Here is a 13,626-nt window from a genome sequence, read left to right as displayed (position 1 = left end):
GGTGCCATGGAATCACGTTCTTCTCTCGGATTCTCTCTCTTTCTTTTATTTTCTTTTCAAGCTCCACTTGGTAATGAATGAAAAGAAAAGGAAGATTGATTAGGGGTTGATAATGTTAGACAAAAATTTGTGGTGGTTAAGGTTGCATTAGGTGTCAAAGTTATAAACCTATGTGTATTAAAGCTACGTTTCCATTTTCTTTTCCCTTGATTATATATATTAATTTATTTATACATATGCTTATAAACGTGTTTCAATTTCATATATATATGTGCATGTATATATAAGCCACCGTTGTGGATTTTCTTTTTTAAGTTTTCAAAAAAAAATATAATAATAATAATAATATAGTAATAATAATAATAATAATGATAATCATAATAATATTAATAGTAATAATAATTCTTTTATATTTTTTAAAATATTTTATTATAATAAAAATTATTTAAAAATTTTAATAAATTTTAAATTTAAAATATCATAAATTTCAATTTAATTATTTTAAAAAAAAATTAAATAAAAAATAGATCATAATTAATTTATTATTTAATTTTTAAAAATTTGAGTGATATAATAAATATATTATTTGACATATATGACATATATAATAATAATTGTAATATTTTTACTACGCTTTGATATGGATAAATTTTTTATACATTGAAATTCAATTACTTATACAGTATAACTAATGATTAAGGCGGAGTCGTCACTTATAATAAACTTCAAAAGTTGTATGTATGTATAACTATATCTGACGATTTAGATTAAAATATATATATTTATATATGTAAATATTATAATATTGTTAATAATTGACTAACGTTTTTCAAAACGTACGTGTGTTAGTCAATATTGTTGACTTGATGTTACACTTAATAATTTTTTATTTTGTAATTTTGACAATTTTTTAGTAGGTTTGAGTGTTTTCACATAAAAAATAATAATAGAAAAAGAAAAAATAAAAAATTTACTGTGTTTTGAACATTAAAAATACACTTATTTAATGTCTTATAATATATTAATTGTTATTATGTAACTTTACAAAAAAGTACAAGAAATTTCAAATTTTAATTATAATCTCATAATACTATTAATATGAAGTCTCTTAATAAAGTCTCTTACTAATTTGAATTTAACATTGTATGTTGATATTTAATATCTAACTCAACATATTAACGTAATATGTTAGCGACTTTTGTTAACATATAAAGGTGGTACTGATTGAAGAATTGTGTTGTCTCACAAAAATAAAAATAGAAATCGAAGTCGATCGTCATTTTGTCAGGAATCGTGTTGTTATTCAAAAAAATAAAAAAAGACAAGAGCGAATTGGTATTTTATTCATTGTAATACTATATTTTGAATAAAATCTTATCTCACCCCTGACAATTTTATAAAAAAATTTTCCGTTCCTTAAAAAAAAGTATAATGTCATTGCTAGACATTATAATCCTTCTGTCAAATTTTCCGTTAGTAGGAGGTGGAGACAATCCTACGCATAAGATAATATTTCTATATATCATTGGACAATTCGTTTGAGATAAATCGGCCTCTGATACAATATGCAAAACGTTGGTGTTTTGATGAGGCTAAAATTTTTCCATTCATCTTCCTTATTGATATCAATATAATTATAGAAATTTCTAAAAGATAAAATCCTAATTCATGCCAAAAATTTTCCAATGAGACCTACTGTGACGAAGGACGAATGACGACGTGACAATACAGTAACAGCAAAGAACTAACATCCAAAATTAAGAAAAAAACTAATAAGAAGAAAAGTTGACAAAGTATTTGAGAGCCAGTTGGCTGAGAACAATGGCCCAAAAGTGAAGAGGTCATTCTAGGTTATACACAGTAAATTTGGAAAAAAAATTTACTATTACAAAATATGTAAAAGAGCTCCAAGAGATCCCAACTGGCAATAGAAGAGAAAGAAAAAAAGAACTATTAAGGTTACTGACAATCCATCAGGACAACAGCAACCAGTCCAGCCAGTTGAACAGTAGATACTATAAAAACCTAAGTTTATAATGTTTGTAGTTTTAAGTGTCTTTGAATAAAATTGATGGGGATTTAAGAGTTCCTTATCAAAATTTCTAGGGATTTAATTGTCTAAAATAAAGTCAATTAGGAATTAATTGTATTTGTTTTATCTATTTTGTAACATCAGAATGTGTCTCCAACAAATAATGCTCCAAGACTAAAATGGAGTTAATCTAGATGTGAAAAATGGTATACCATTAGAGAGTGAAGCAATTGATCCTATTGTAAGTGCTATTTGTATATAATTTTGTACAATTTCGTTAGGTAGATAATAGAGAATCTGAACAACATAAATAATAGGTTGATTAATTAGCCTACTGAAGATTAAAAAAAACTACTCCAACTCAAGTAAAAAAAAAACCCTTTTGACCTTACTATTGGAAATTTTGACCATTCCCTCCCCTTTAACCCTAATTACACTACCTTTTAATCCAAATCCCTTCTTAAGTGCTGTCATCTCCCGCCATCACCAACCTCGAGTGCCGTATTAAGAACAAACATCCCATTTGCGTTAAGAACAAACATCTCATTTTATAGAAAGAACAAATATTCCATTTATATTAAGAACAAACATCTCATTTGCATGACAAATAAATATCTGCATGCATATATAAAATTTTCGATGCATACCTTCTCATAGCATCGATCTGTGCATCCAACATGTTGCTGTAGACGTAGCCTTTTGGATCGTGAACACCGAAAACGTTACCAAAAAAAGCGTAGATGAGGTGAGCATTGATCATGAAGGGAGCACCAGTATTGGCTAAGGAGGTAACAATGTCGATCATTACGGGAACGGGGTTTCACGGCGTAGGTGGCGGAAGAAGGAGGGAAGGAAGAAGCGAGAACGTCATGCTGTGCGGCGTTGTGAGGTTCATGGCGAAGGTGGCGGAGGAAGGAACCAAGGAAGAAGCGAGAACCGACATGCTGTACAGCGTTGTGACCTTGATCTTGCGATCGAGGGTGTGGGAGGCGAGAACAGAATGAAAATTCTGCATGCCTTTGAATAATGTGTTGGCGTCGAGGTGGTCGTCATTGTTGTTGACGGCGGGAGAGTGGGAAGGAGGATGCACAGGGCTGCTGCGATGCGATCTGACGTTGTTACGGAGCACAAGCGGGACGAGGAGATGTGGTGCACGAAATTGCAATCACACTTTTGCAATCCGCACAACTAACCAGCAAGTGCACTGGGTCGTCCAAGTAATACCTTACGTGAGTAAGGGTCGAATCCCACGGAGATTGTTGGCTTGAAGCAAGCTATGGTTATCTTATTAATCTTAGTCAGGATGCCAAAAAGGTTATTTGGATTTAATTGTAAGAAGTAAAAGTGTTTGGAATAAGTAATTGTTACTCAATAATGGAAAATATGTTGGAGTTTTGGAGATGCTTTGTCCTCTGAATTTTAACTCTTCCTTGAAATCCTTTTTCCACACGCAAGGCTCCTTCCATGGCAAGCTATATGTAGGGTGTCACCGTTGTCAATGATTACTTCCTATCCTCTCAGTGAAAATGGTCCAAATGCTCTGTCACAGCACGGCTAATCAGCTGTTGGTTCTCGATCATGTCGGAATAGAATCCATTGATTCTTTTGCGTTTGTCATCACGCCCAACACTCACGAGTTTGAAGCTCGTTACAGTCATCCAATCCCAGAATCCTACTCGGAATACCACAGACAAGGTTTAGACTTTCCGGATTTTCATGAATGCCACCATCAATTCCAGCTTATACCACGAAGATTCTGATTACGGAATCTAAGAGATACTCATTCAATCTGATGTAGAACGGAGGTGGTTGTCAGGCACACGTTCATGGATTGAGGAAGGTGATGAGTGTCACGGATCATCACCTTCTTCACGTTTAAGCGCGAGTGAACATCTTAGATAAGAACAAGCGTGTTTGAAAGGAAAACAAAAGTAATTGCATTAATTCATCGAGACGCTGCAGAGCTCCTCACCCCCAACAATGGAGTTTAGAGACTCATGCCATCAAAGAGTATGTAATTCAGATCTGAAAATGTCATGAGGTACAAGATAAGTCTCTAAAAGTTGTTTAAATAGTAAACTAGTAACCTAGGTTTACAGAAAATGAGTAAACTAAGATAATTGGTGCAGAAATCCACTCTGGGGCCCACTTGGTGTGTGCTGGGGCTGAGACTAAAGCTTCTCATGTGCTTGGGCTGTTTCTGGAGTTGAACGCCAGGTTGTAACGTGTTTTGGGCGCTGAACTCCAACTTGTAACCTGTTTCTGGCGCTGGACGCCAGACAGCAGCATGAAACTGGCGTTGAACGCCAGTTTATGTCGTCTATCTTTGCACAAAGTATGGACTATTATATATTGCTGGAAAGCCCTGGATGTCTACTTTCCAACCCAATTGAGAGCGCGTTAATTGAACTCCTGTAGCTCCAAAAAATCTATTCCGAGTGCAGAGAGGTCCGGATCCAACAGCATCAGTAGTCCTTTTTCAGCCTAACTCAGATTTTTGCTCAGCTCCATCAATTTCAGCCAGAAAATACCTGAAATCACAGAAAAACACACAAACTCATAGTAAAGTCCAGAAATATGATTTTTGCCTAAAAACTAATAATATTCTACTAAAAACTAATTAAAACATGCTAAAATCTACATGAAATTACCCCCAAAAAGCGTATAAAATATCCGCTGATCACAACACCAAACTTAAACTGTTGCTTGTCCTCAAGCAACTAGATAAATAAAATAGGATGAAAAGAAATTAAGAAGTAATAATATCTCAGAGTTTTTTTAAATGGAGCTCAGATTCTTATTAGATGAGCGGGGCTTGTAGCTTTTTGTTTCTGAACAGTTTTGGCATCTCCCTTTATTCTTTGAAATTCAGAATGATTGGCATCCATATGAACTTAGAATTCAGATAGTATTATTGATTCTCCTAGTGTAGTATGTTGATTCTTGAACACAGTTACTTTATGAGTCTTGGCCGTGGCCCTAAGCACTTTGTTTTCCAGTATTACCACCGGATACATAAATGCCACAGACACAAGACTGGGTGAACCTTTTCAGATTGTGACTCAGCTTTGCTAAAGTCCCCAGTTAGAGGTGTCCAGAGCTCTTAAGCACACTCTTTTTGCTTTGGATCACGACTTTAACCACTCAGTCTCAAGCTTTTCACTTGGACCTGCATGCCACAAGCACATGGTTAGGGACAGCTTGATTTAGCCGCTTAGGCCTGGAACTACTTCCTTGGGCCCTCCTATCCACTGATGCTCAAAGCTTTGGATCCTTTTCACCCTTGCCTTTTGGTTTTAAGGGCTATTGACTTTTGTTCCTTTTCTTGATCCAATGATTCCTTGTAAATTTTTTTTTCACTGCTTTTTCTTGCTTCAAGAATCAAATTCATGATTTTTCAGATCATCAATAATATTTTTCGTGTTCCTCATTCTTTCAGGAGCCAACATTCGTAAAATTCAGGATAAAATATGCACTGTTCAAGCATTCATTCAGAGAACAAAAAGTATTGCCACCACATATAATTAATTATAATTTTTTTTTATTATTAAGAACTCAAAAAATATAAATTACTTCTTTATTCTAAAAATCTACTATTTTATTCATGTCTGATGATGATGAGAAAAATAAATTATAACTTAATTGGAAATAAAACCAGAATAGATATGCTAATTACTACTACTACTACTATATATCTTCTAAGGTAAATTCCTATAATAACACTATCACAGAGTTAAAGTTAAAATTAGAACTCAACAACCTGTGTTTTGGGAAGTGGATGTTCCTCTGATCTGTGGGGTGCTTGGTCCTTCAAGGATTAATTTCTGGCGCTTCAGCTCCCTTAAATCATGCCCTTGCTCTTCTTGTTCCCTTAGGTGCCATGATCTTGATGAGTTTTAGCTCAGTGATCATGGCAAATCATACCAAACTTCCCAATTGCTGCTTCTCCTGGGCGTTCAACGCCCAGCTGTTGCTTCTTTCTGGCGTTGAACACCAGGAAGTCCTTTATCACTGGGCATTTTTCTAAACGCCCAGGATGCTGTAATTCTGGCGTTAAACGCCCAGAAGGAGCTTCTTTCTGGCGTTCAACGCCCAGAAGATGCTCCTTTCTGGCGTTCAACGCTCAGATGGCTATCCTTACTAGCGTTGAACGCCCAGTGAATGCTTCTTTTGGGCGTTCAATGCCCAAAACGTTTCTTACTGGCTTTTTCACACCAGTGAGCTTCCAAATTCCCCTGTAACTCTGTGAATTTAATCAATTGCTATTTTACCTTTTGAAGATACTTTGACATATACCTGTAAAAATTAATTAGCAAAAACAAATAAAATTAAATTTTGTGAATGGCTGGGTTGCCTCCCAGCAAGCGCTTCTTTATTGTCCTTAGCTGGACTATTACTGAGCTCTAATCAAGTATCAATTTTGAGCATTCTTGCTCAAAATTGCCTTCAAGATAATGGTTAACTCTCTGTCCATTAACAATGAATTTTTTGTTAGAGTCATTATCCTGAAGCTCTACGTATCCATATGGTGATACACTTGTAATCACATATGGACCTCTCCACCGGGATTTTAATTTTCCTGGGAATAATTTGAGCCTAGAATTAAATAGAAGAACTTTCTGTCTGGCTCAAAGACTCTGGATGACAGCTTCTTATCATGCCATCTTTTTGCTTTCTCTTTGTAATTTTTGCATTCTCGAAAGCATTGAGTCTAAATTCCTCTAGCTCATTTAACTGGAGCAATCGTTTTTCTCCAGCTAACTTGGCATCAAGGTTCAGGAATCTGGTTGCCCAGTAAGCCTTGTGTTCCAGTTCCACTGGCAAGTGACATGCCTTTCCATACACGAGCTGGTATGGAGAGGTCCCTATAGGGGTCTTGAATGCTGTTCTGTATGCCCACAGAGCATCATCCAAGCTTCTTGCCCAATCCTTTCTACGGTTAATTACAGTCCGTTCCAGGATTCTTTTAAGTTCTCTGTTAGAGACTTCAGCTTGCCCATTTGTCTGTGGATGATATGGAGTGGCTACCCTGTGGCTAACTCCATAACGAACCAAAGCAGAGTAAAACTGTTTATTGCAGAAATGAGTGTCCCCATCACTGATTAGTACTCTAGGGGTGCCAAATCTGCTGAAGATGTGTTTCTGGAGGAATTTTAACACTGTCTTAGTGTCATTAGTAGGTGTTGCAATAGCTTCCACCCATTTGGATACATAATCCACTGCCACTAGAATATAAGTGTTTGAGTATGATGGTGGGAAAGGTCCTATGAAGTCAATACCCCATACATCAAACAACTCAATCTCTAAGATCCCTTGTTGAGGCATAGCATAACTGTGAGGCAGATTACCAGATCTTTGGCAACTGTCACAATTAAGTACAAATACTCGGGAGTCTTTATAGAGAGTAGGCCAGTAGAAGCCACATTGGAGGACTCTTGTGGCTGTTCGTTCACTTCCAAAATGTCCTCCATACTGTGATCCATGGCAGTGCCATAGGATCTTTTGCGTTTCTTCTTTAGGCACACATCTACGGATTACTCCGTCTGCACATCTCTTAAAGAGATACAGCTCATCCCAAAGATACTACTTTGCATCCGTGATTAGCTTCTTTGATTGCTGTCTACTGTATTCTTTGGCTATGAATCTCACTGCCTTGTAGTTTGCAATGTCTGCAAACCATGGCACTTCCTGGATGGCAAAGAGTTGCTCATCCGGAAAGTTTTCAGAAGTCTCAGTAAGAGGGAGGGACGCCCCTTCTACTGGTTCTATTCGGGACAGGTGATCTGCTACCTGATTCTCTGTCTCCTTTCTGTCTCTTATTTCTATATCAAACTCTTGCAGAAGCAACACCCATCTTATAAGTCTGGGTTTTGAATCCTGCTTTGTGAGTAGATATTTAAGAGCAGCATGATCAGTGTACACAATCACTTTTGATCCTACTAAATAGGATCTGAATTTGTCAATGGCGTAAACCACTGCAAGTAGTTCTTTTTCTGTGGTTGTGTAGTTCTTCTGTGCGTCATTTAAAACACGACTGGCATAGTAAATGACGTGCAGAAGCTTGTCATGCCTTTGTCCTAATACTGTACCAATGGCATGGTCACTGGCATCACACATTAGTTCAAATGGCAATGTCCAGTTTGGTGCAGAGATTATTGGTGTTGTGACCAATTTAGCCTTCAGAGTCTCAAATGCCTGCAGACACTCTTTATCAAAGATAAATAGCGTGTCAGCAGCTAGCAGGTTGCTCAGAGGTTTGGCGATTTTTGAAAAATCTTTTATAAACCTCCTATAGAATCCTGCATGCCCCAGAAAGCTTCTGATTGCCTTAACATTGGCAGGTGGTGGTAATTTTTCAATTACCTCTACCTTAGCTTGATCCACCTCTATTCCCTTGTTCGAAATTTTGTGCCCAAGGACAATTCCTTCAGTCACCATAAAGTGACACTTCTCCCAGTTTAAAACCAGGTTAGTCTCTTGGCATCTCTTTAGAACAAGTGCTAGATGGTTAAGGCAAGAGCTGAATGAGTCTCCAAATACTGAAAAGTCATCCATGAAGACTTCCAGAAATTTTTCCACCATATCAGAGAAAATTGAGAGCATGCATCTCTGAAAGGTTGCAGGTGCATTGCACAGGCCAAATGGCATCCTTCTATATGCAAATACTCCATATGGACATGTGAATGCCGTTTTCTCTTGATCCTGGGGATCTACTGCAATTTGATTATAACCTGAATATCCATCCAGGAAGCAGTAGTATTCATGACCTGCTAGTCTTTCTAGCATCTGGTCTATGAATGGTAAAGGAAAATGATCCTTTCTGGTGGCTGTATTGAGCCTTCTATAATCAATACACATACGCCACCCTGTAACTGTTCTTGTAGGAACCAGTTCATTTTTTTCATTATGAACCACTGTCATGCCTCCCTTCTTAGGGACGACTTGGACAGGGCTTACCCAGGGGCTATCAGAAATAGGATAAATAATCCCAGCCTCTAGTAATTTAGTGACCTCCTTCTGCACTATTTCCTTCATGGCTGGATTCAGCCGCCTTTGTGGTTGGACCACTGGCTTGGCGTCACCCTCCAATAGGATCTTGTGCATGCATCTGGCTGGGCTAATGCCCTTAAGATCATTGATGGACCACCCAAGAGCTGTCTTGTGTGTCCTTAGCACTTGAATTAGTGCTTCCTCTTCCTGTGGCTCTAAGGTAGAGCTTATGATTACAGGAAAGGTATCACCTTCTCCCAGAAATGCATATTTCAGGGATGGTGGTAATGGTTTGAGCTCGGGTTTGGGAGGTTTCTCCTCTTCCTGAGGGATTTTCAGAGGTTCTATTATTCTCTCTGATTCCTCCAGATCAGGCTGGGCATCTTTAAAGATGTCCTCTAGCTCTGATTCGAGACTCTCAGCCATATTGACCTCTCTTACCAGAGAGTCAATAATATCAACACTCATGCAGTCATTTGGGGTGTCTGGATGTTGCATGGCTTTGACAACATTCAACTTGAACTCCTCCTCATTGACTCTCAGGGTTACTTCCCCTTTTTGGACGTCAATGAGGGTTCGGCCAGTTGCTAGAAAAGGTCTTCCTAGAATGAGAGTTGCACTCTTGTGTTCCTCCATTTCCAGCACCACAAAGTCAGTAGGAAAGGCAAATGGCCCAACCTTGACAATCATGTCTTCAATCACGCCTGATGGATATTTAATGGAGCCATCAGCAAGTTGAAGACATATCCGGGTTGGTTTGACTTCTTCAGTCAAACCAAGCTTTATGATAATAGATGCAGGTATTAAGTTGATACTTGCCCCAAGATCACATAGAGACTGCTTGGTACAAGTACCCTCTAATGTGCATGGTATCATAAAGCTTCCGGGATCCTTAAGCTTCTCAGGTAAGCTTTCCAGGATAACTGCACTGCATTCTTCAATGAGATAAACTTTTTCAGTTTCCCTCCAATCCTTCTTATGACTTAAGATCTCTTTCATGAACTTGGCATAAGAGGGTATTTGCTCAAGTGCTTCTGCAAACGGAATCTTTATTTCAAGAGTCCTGAGATAGTCTGCAAAGCGGGCAAATTGCTTATCCTGTTCCGCTTGGCGGAGTTTTTGAGGATAAGGCATTTTGGCTTTGCATTCCTCAACCTTAGTTGCTGCAGGTTTATTACCTGTAGAAGTGGGTTGGGAAGCCTTTTTAGAAGGGTTGTAATCAGCACTTGTATGTGACTGATCCCCCACTGGCGTTTGAATGCCAGGGTGGAAGCTGGAGTGGCGTTAGACGCCAACTCCTTATCTGTTACTGGCGTCTGAATGCCAGAACTGCGCTCCCTTTGGGCGTTCAACGCCGGATTCATGCTTGTTTCTGGCGTTGAACGCCAGGAATGAGCATGGTCTGGGCGTTCAGCGCCAGCATTATTCCTCTCTGGGCTCTGATTGTCCTCAGAGGGATTTTGAGTAGCCATTTGTTCATTTCTTGGCTTCCTGCTGCTTTGAAGTGAGGTATTTAATGTTTTCCCACTTCTTAATTGAACTGCTTGGCATTCTTCTGTTATTTGTTTTGACAGTTGCTTTTCTGTTTGCTTTAACTGTACTTCCATATTCCTGTTAGCCATTCTTGTTTCCTGTATTATTTCCTTGAATTCGGCTAGCTGCTGAGTTAGAAAGTCTAATTGCTGATTGAATTCATTAGCCTGATCTACAGGACTGAGTTCAGCAGTTACTGTTTTAGCTTCTTCTTTCATGGAAGATTCACTGCTTAGGTACAGATGCTGATTTCTGGCAACTGTATCAATAAGCTCTTGAGCTTCTTCAATTGTTTTTCTCATATGTATAGATCCACCAGCTGAGTGATCTAGAGAAATCTGAGCTTTTTCTGTAAGCCCATAGTAGAAGATGTCTAATTACACCCACTCTGAAAACATTTCAGAGGGGCATTTTCTCAGCATCTCTCTGTATCTCTCCTAAGCATCATAAAGAGATTCATAATCTCCTTGTTTGAAGCCTTGGATGCTCAGCCTTAGCTGTGTCATCCGTTTTGGAGGAAAATAGTGATTCAGGAATTTTTCTGACAGCTGTTTCCATGTCCTTATGCTGTTCTTAGGTTGGTTATTTAACCACCTCTTAGCTTGATCTTTTACAGAAAATGGAAACAGTAATAATCTGTAGACATCCTGATCTACTTTCTTATCATGTACTGTGTCAGCAATTTGTAAAAATTGTGCCAGAAACTCTGTAGGTTCTTCATGTGGAAGACCGAAATACTGGCAGCTTTGCTGCACCATGATAATGAGTTGAGGATTCAACTCAAAGCTACTAACTCCAATGGAGGGTATACAGATACTACTCCCATATGAAGCAGTAGTGGGGTTAGCATATGACCCCAGAGTCCTCCTGGACTGTTCATTTCCACTTAGTTCCATGATGGAGCAAGGGAGATGGTATAGATGTTGATATTGTCTATTTTATTTAATTTATTATATAAAGAAAATTGATTTTCAAAATAATAAAATAAAAAAAATAAAAAGTAAAAATAAAATAAATAAAGAAAGAAAATTAAAAATAAAAAATTTGAAAACTTTTATGAAGATTTTCGAAAATTTGAGGAGAGAGAAAGTGGTTAGGATATTTTTGAAAAAGATATTTTTTTTAAAACTTAAAAAGAAAAGAATTGAAAAATTTTGAAATTGAAATCTGAAATTTTATATAAAAATTTCGAAAATGTAGTTTAAAATTAGTTAGAAAAGATATTTTTTTTTTTGAATTTTGAATTTTATGATGAAAGAGAAAAACACACAAAAGACACAAGACTTAAAATTTTTTTAGATCTAATGCTCCTTATTTTCAAAAATTTTGGAGGGAAAACACCAAGGAACACCAAACTTTAAAAATTTTAAGATCAAAACACAAGAAAGACTCAAGAACACCTTGAAAATTCACAAGAACACCAAGAACAAAAGAAAGAACACCAAACTTAAAGTTTTTAGAAGACTTTAATAAAATTTTCGAAAATTATGAAAAGATTAACAAGAAAACACCAAACTTAAAGTTTGGCACAAGATTAAATCAAGAAAAATTATTTTTGAAAAAAAAGATTTTAAAAAGAAGATGCCCAATTGCCAAGAACATACACCAACACTCTAGCCAATTGGGAGTAAATGTAACACTTGTTCTAAATAGGTATATTCTTTTTGGAAGATTAATGCTTTTAAAAAAAGACACAAGTGAAACAAGAAAAGACACAGAACAAGAAAAAGAAAACTAAAAATCAAATAAGAAAAATAAACAAGAACAACTTAAAGATCAAAGAAAAGAAATTCGAAAATTTAAAAGAAAAATATAAAATATGCAATTAACACCAAACTTATAACAAGATACTAGACTCAAAGAAAAATTAAAAATTAATAAAGAAAAATAATATTTTTGAAAAAAAAATAAAAGACTCTGACCCAATTGCCAAAATCTTCCTAATCTAAAAAATAAAATAAACCTTTAGTTGTTCAAACTCGAACAATCCCCGACAACGGCACCAAAAACTTGGTGCACGAAATTGCAATCACACTTTTGCAATCCGCACAACTAACCAGCAAGTGCACTGGGTCGTCCAAGTAATACCTTACGTGAGTAAGGGTCGAATCCCACGGAGATTGTTGGCTTGAAGCAAGCTATGGTTATCTTATTAATCTTAGTCAGGATGCCAATAAGGTTATTTGGATTTAATTGTAAGAAGTAAAAGTGTTTGGAATAAGTAATTGTTACTCAATAATGGAGAATATGTTGGAGTTTTGGAGATGCTTTGTCCTCTGAATTTCAACTCTTCCTTGAAATCCTTTTTCCACACGCAAGGCTCCTTCCATGGCAAGCTATATGTAGGGTGTCACCGTTGTCAATGGTTACTTCCTATCCTCTCAGTGAAAATGGTCCAAATGCTCTGTCACAGCACGGCTAATCAGCTGTTGGTTCTCGATCATGTCGGAATAGAATCCATTGATTCTTTTGCGTTTGTCATCACGCCCAACACTCGTGAGTTTGAAGCTCGTCACAGTCATCCAATCCCAGAATCCTACTCGGAATACCACAGACAAGGTTTAGACTTTCCGGATTCTCATGAATGCCGCCATCAATTCCAGCTTATACCACGAAGATTCTGATTACGGAATCTAAGAGATACTCATTCAATCTGATGTAGAACGGAGGTGGTTGTCAGGCACACGTTCATGGATTGAGGAAGGTGATGAGTGTCACGGATCATCACCTTCTTCACGTTTAAGCGCGAGTGAACATCTTAGATAAGAACAAGCGTGTTTGAAAGGAAAACAAAAGTAATTGCATTAATTCATCGAGACGCTGCAGAGCTCCTCACCCCCAACAATGGAGTTTAGAGACTCATGCCATCAAAGAGTATGTAATTCAGATCTGAAAATGTCATGAGGTACAAGATAAGTCTCTAAAAGTTGTTTAAATAGTAAACTAGTAACCTAGGTTTATAGAAAATGAGTAAACTAAGATAATTGGTGCAGAAATCCACTTCTGGGGCCCAGTTGGTGTGTGCTGGGGCTGAGACTAAAGCTTCTCACGTGCTTGGGCTGTTTCTGGAG

The sequence above is a fragment of the Arachis hypogaea genome, chromosome 5, assembly GCF_003086295.3.
Source record: "Arachis hypogaea cultivar Tifrunner chromosome 5, arahy.Tifrunner.gnm2.J5K5, whole genome shotgun sequence".
Taxonomy (NCBI): Eukaryota; Viridiplantae; Streptophyta; class Magnoliopsida; order Fabales; family Fabaceae; genus Arachis; species Arachis hypogaea.
The sequence above is the reverse complement of the archived record's forward strand: the minus strand, read 5'-3'. Positions refer to the sequence as shown.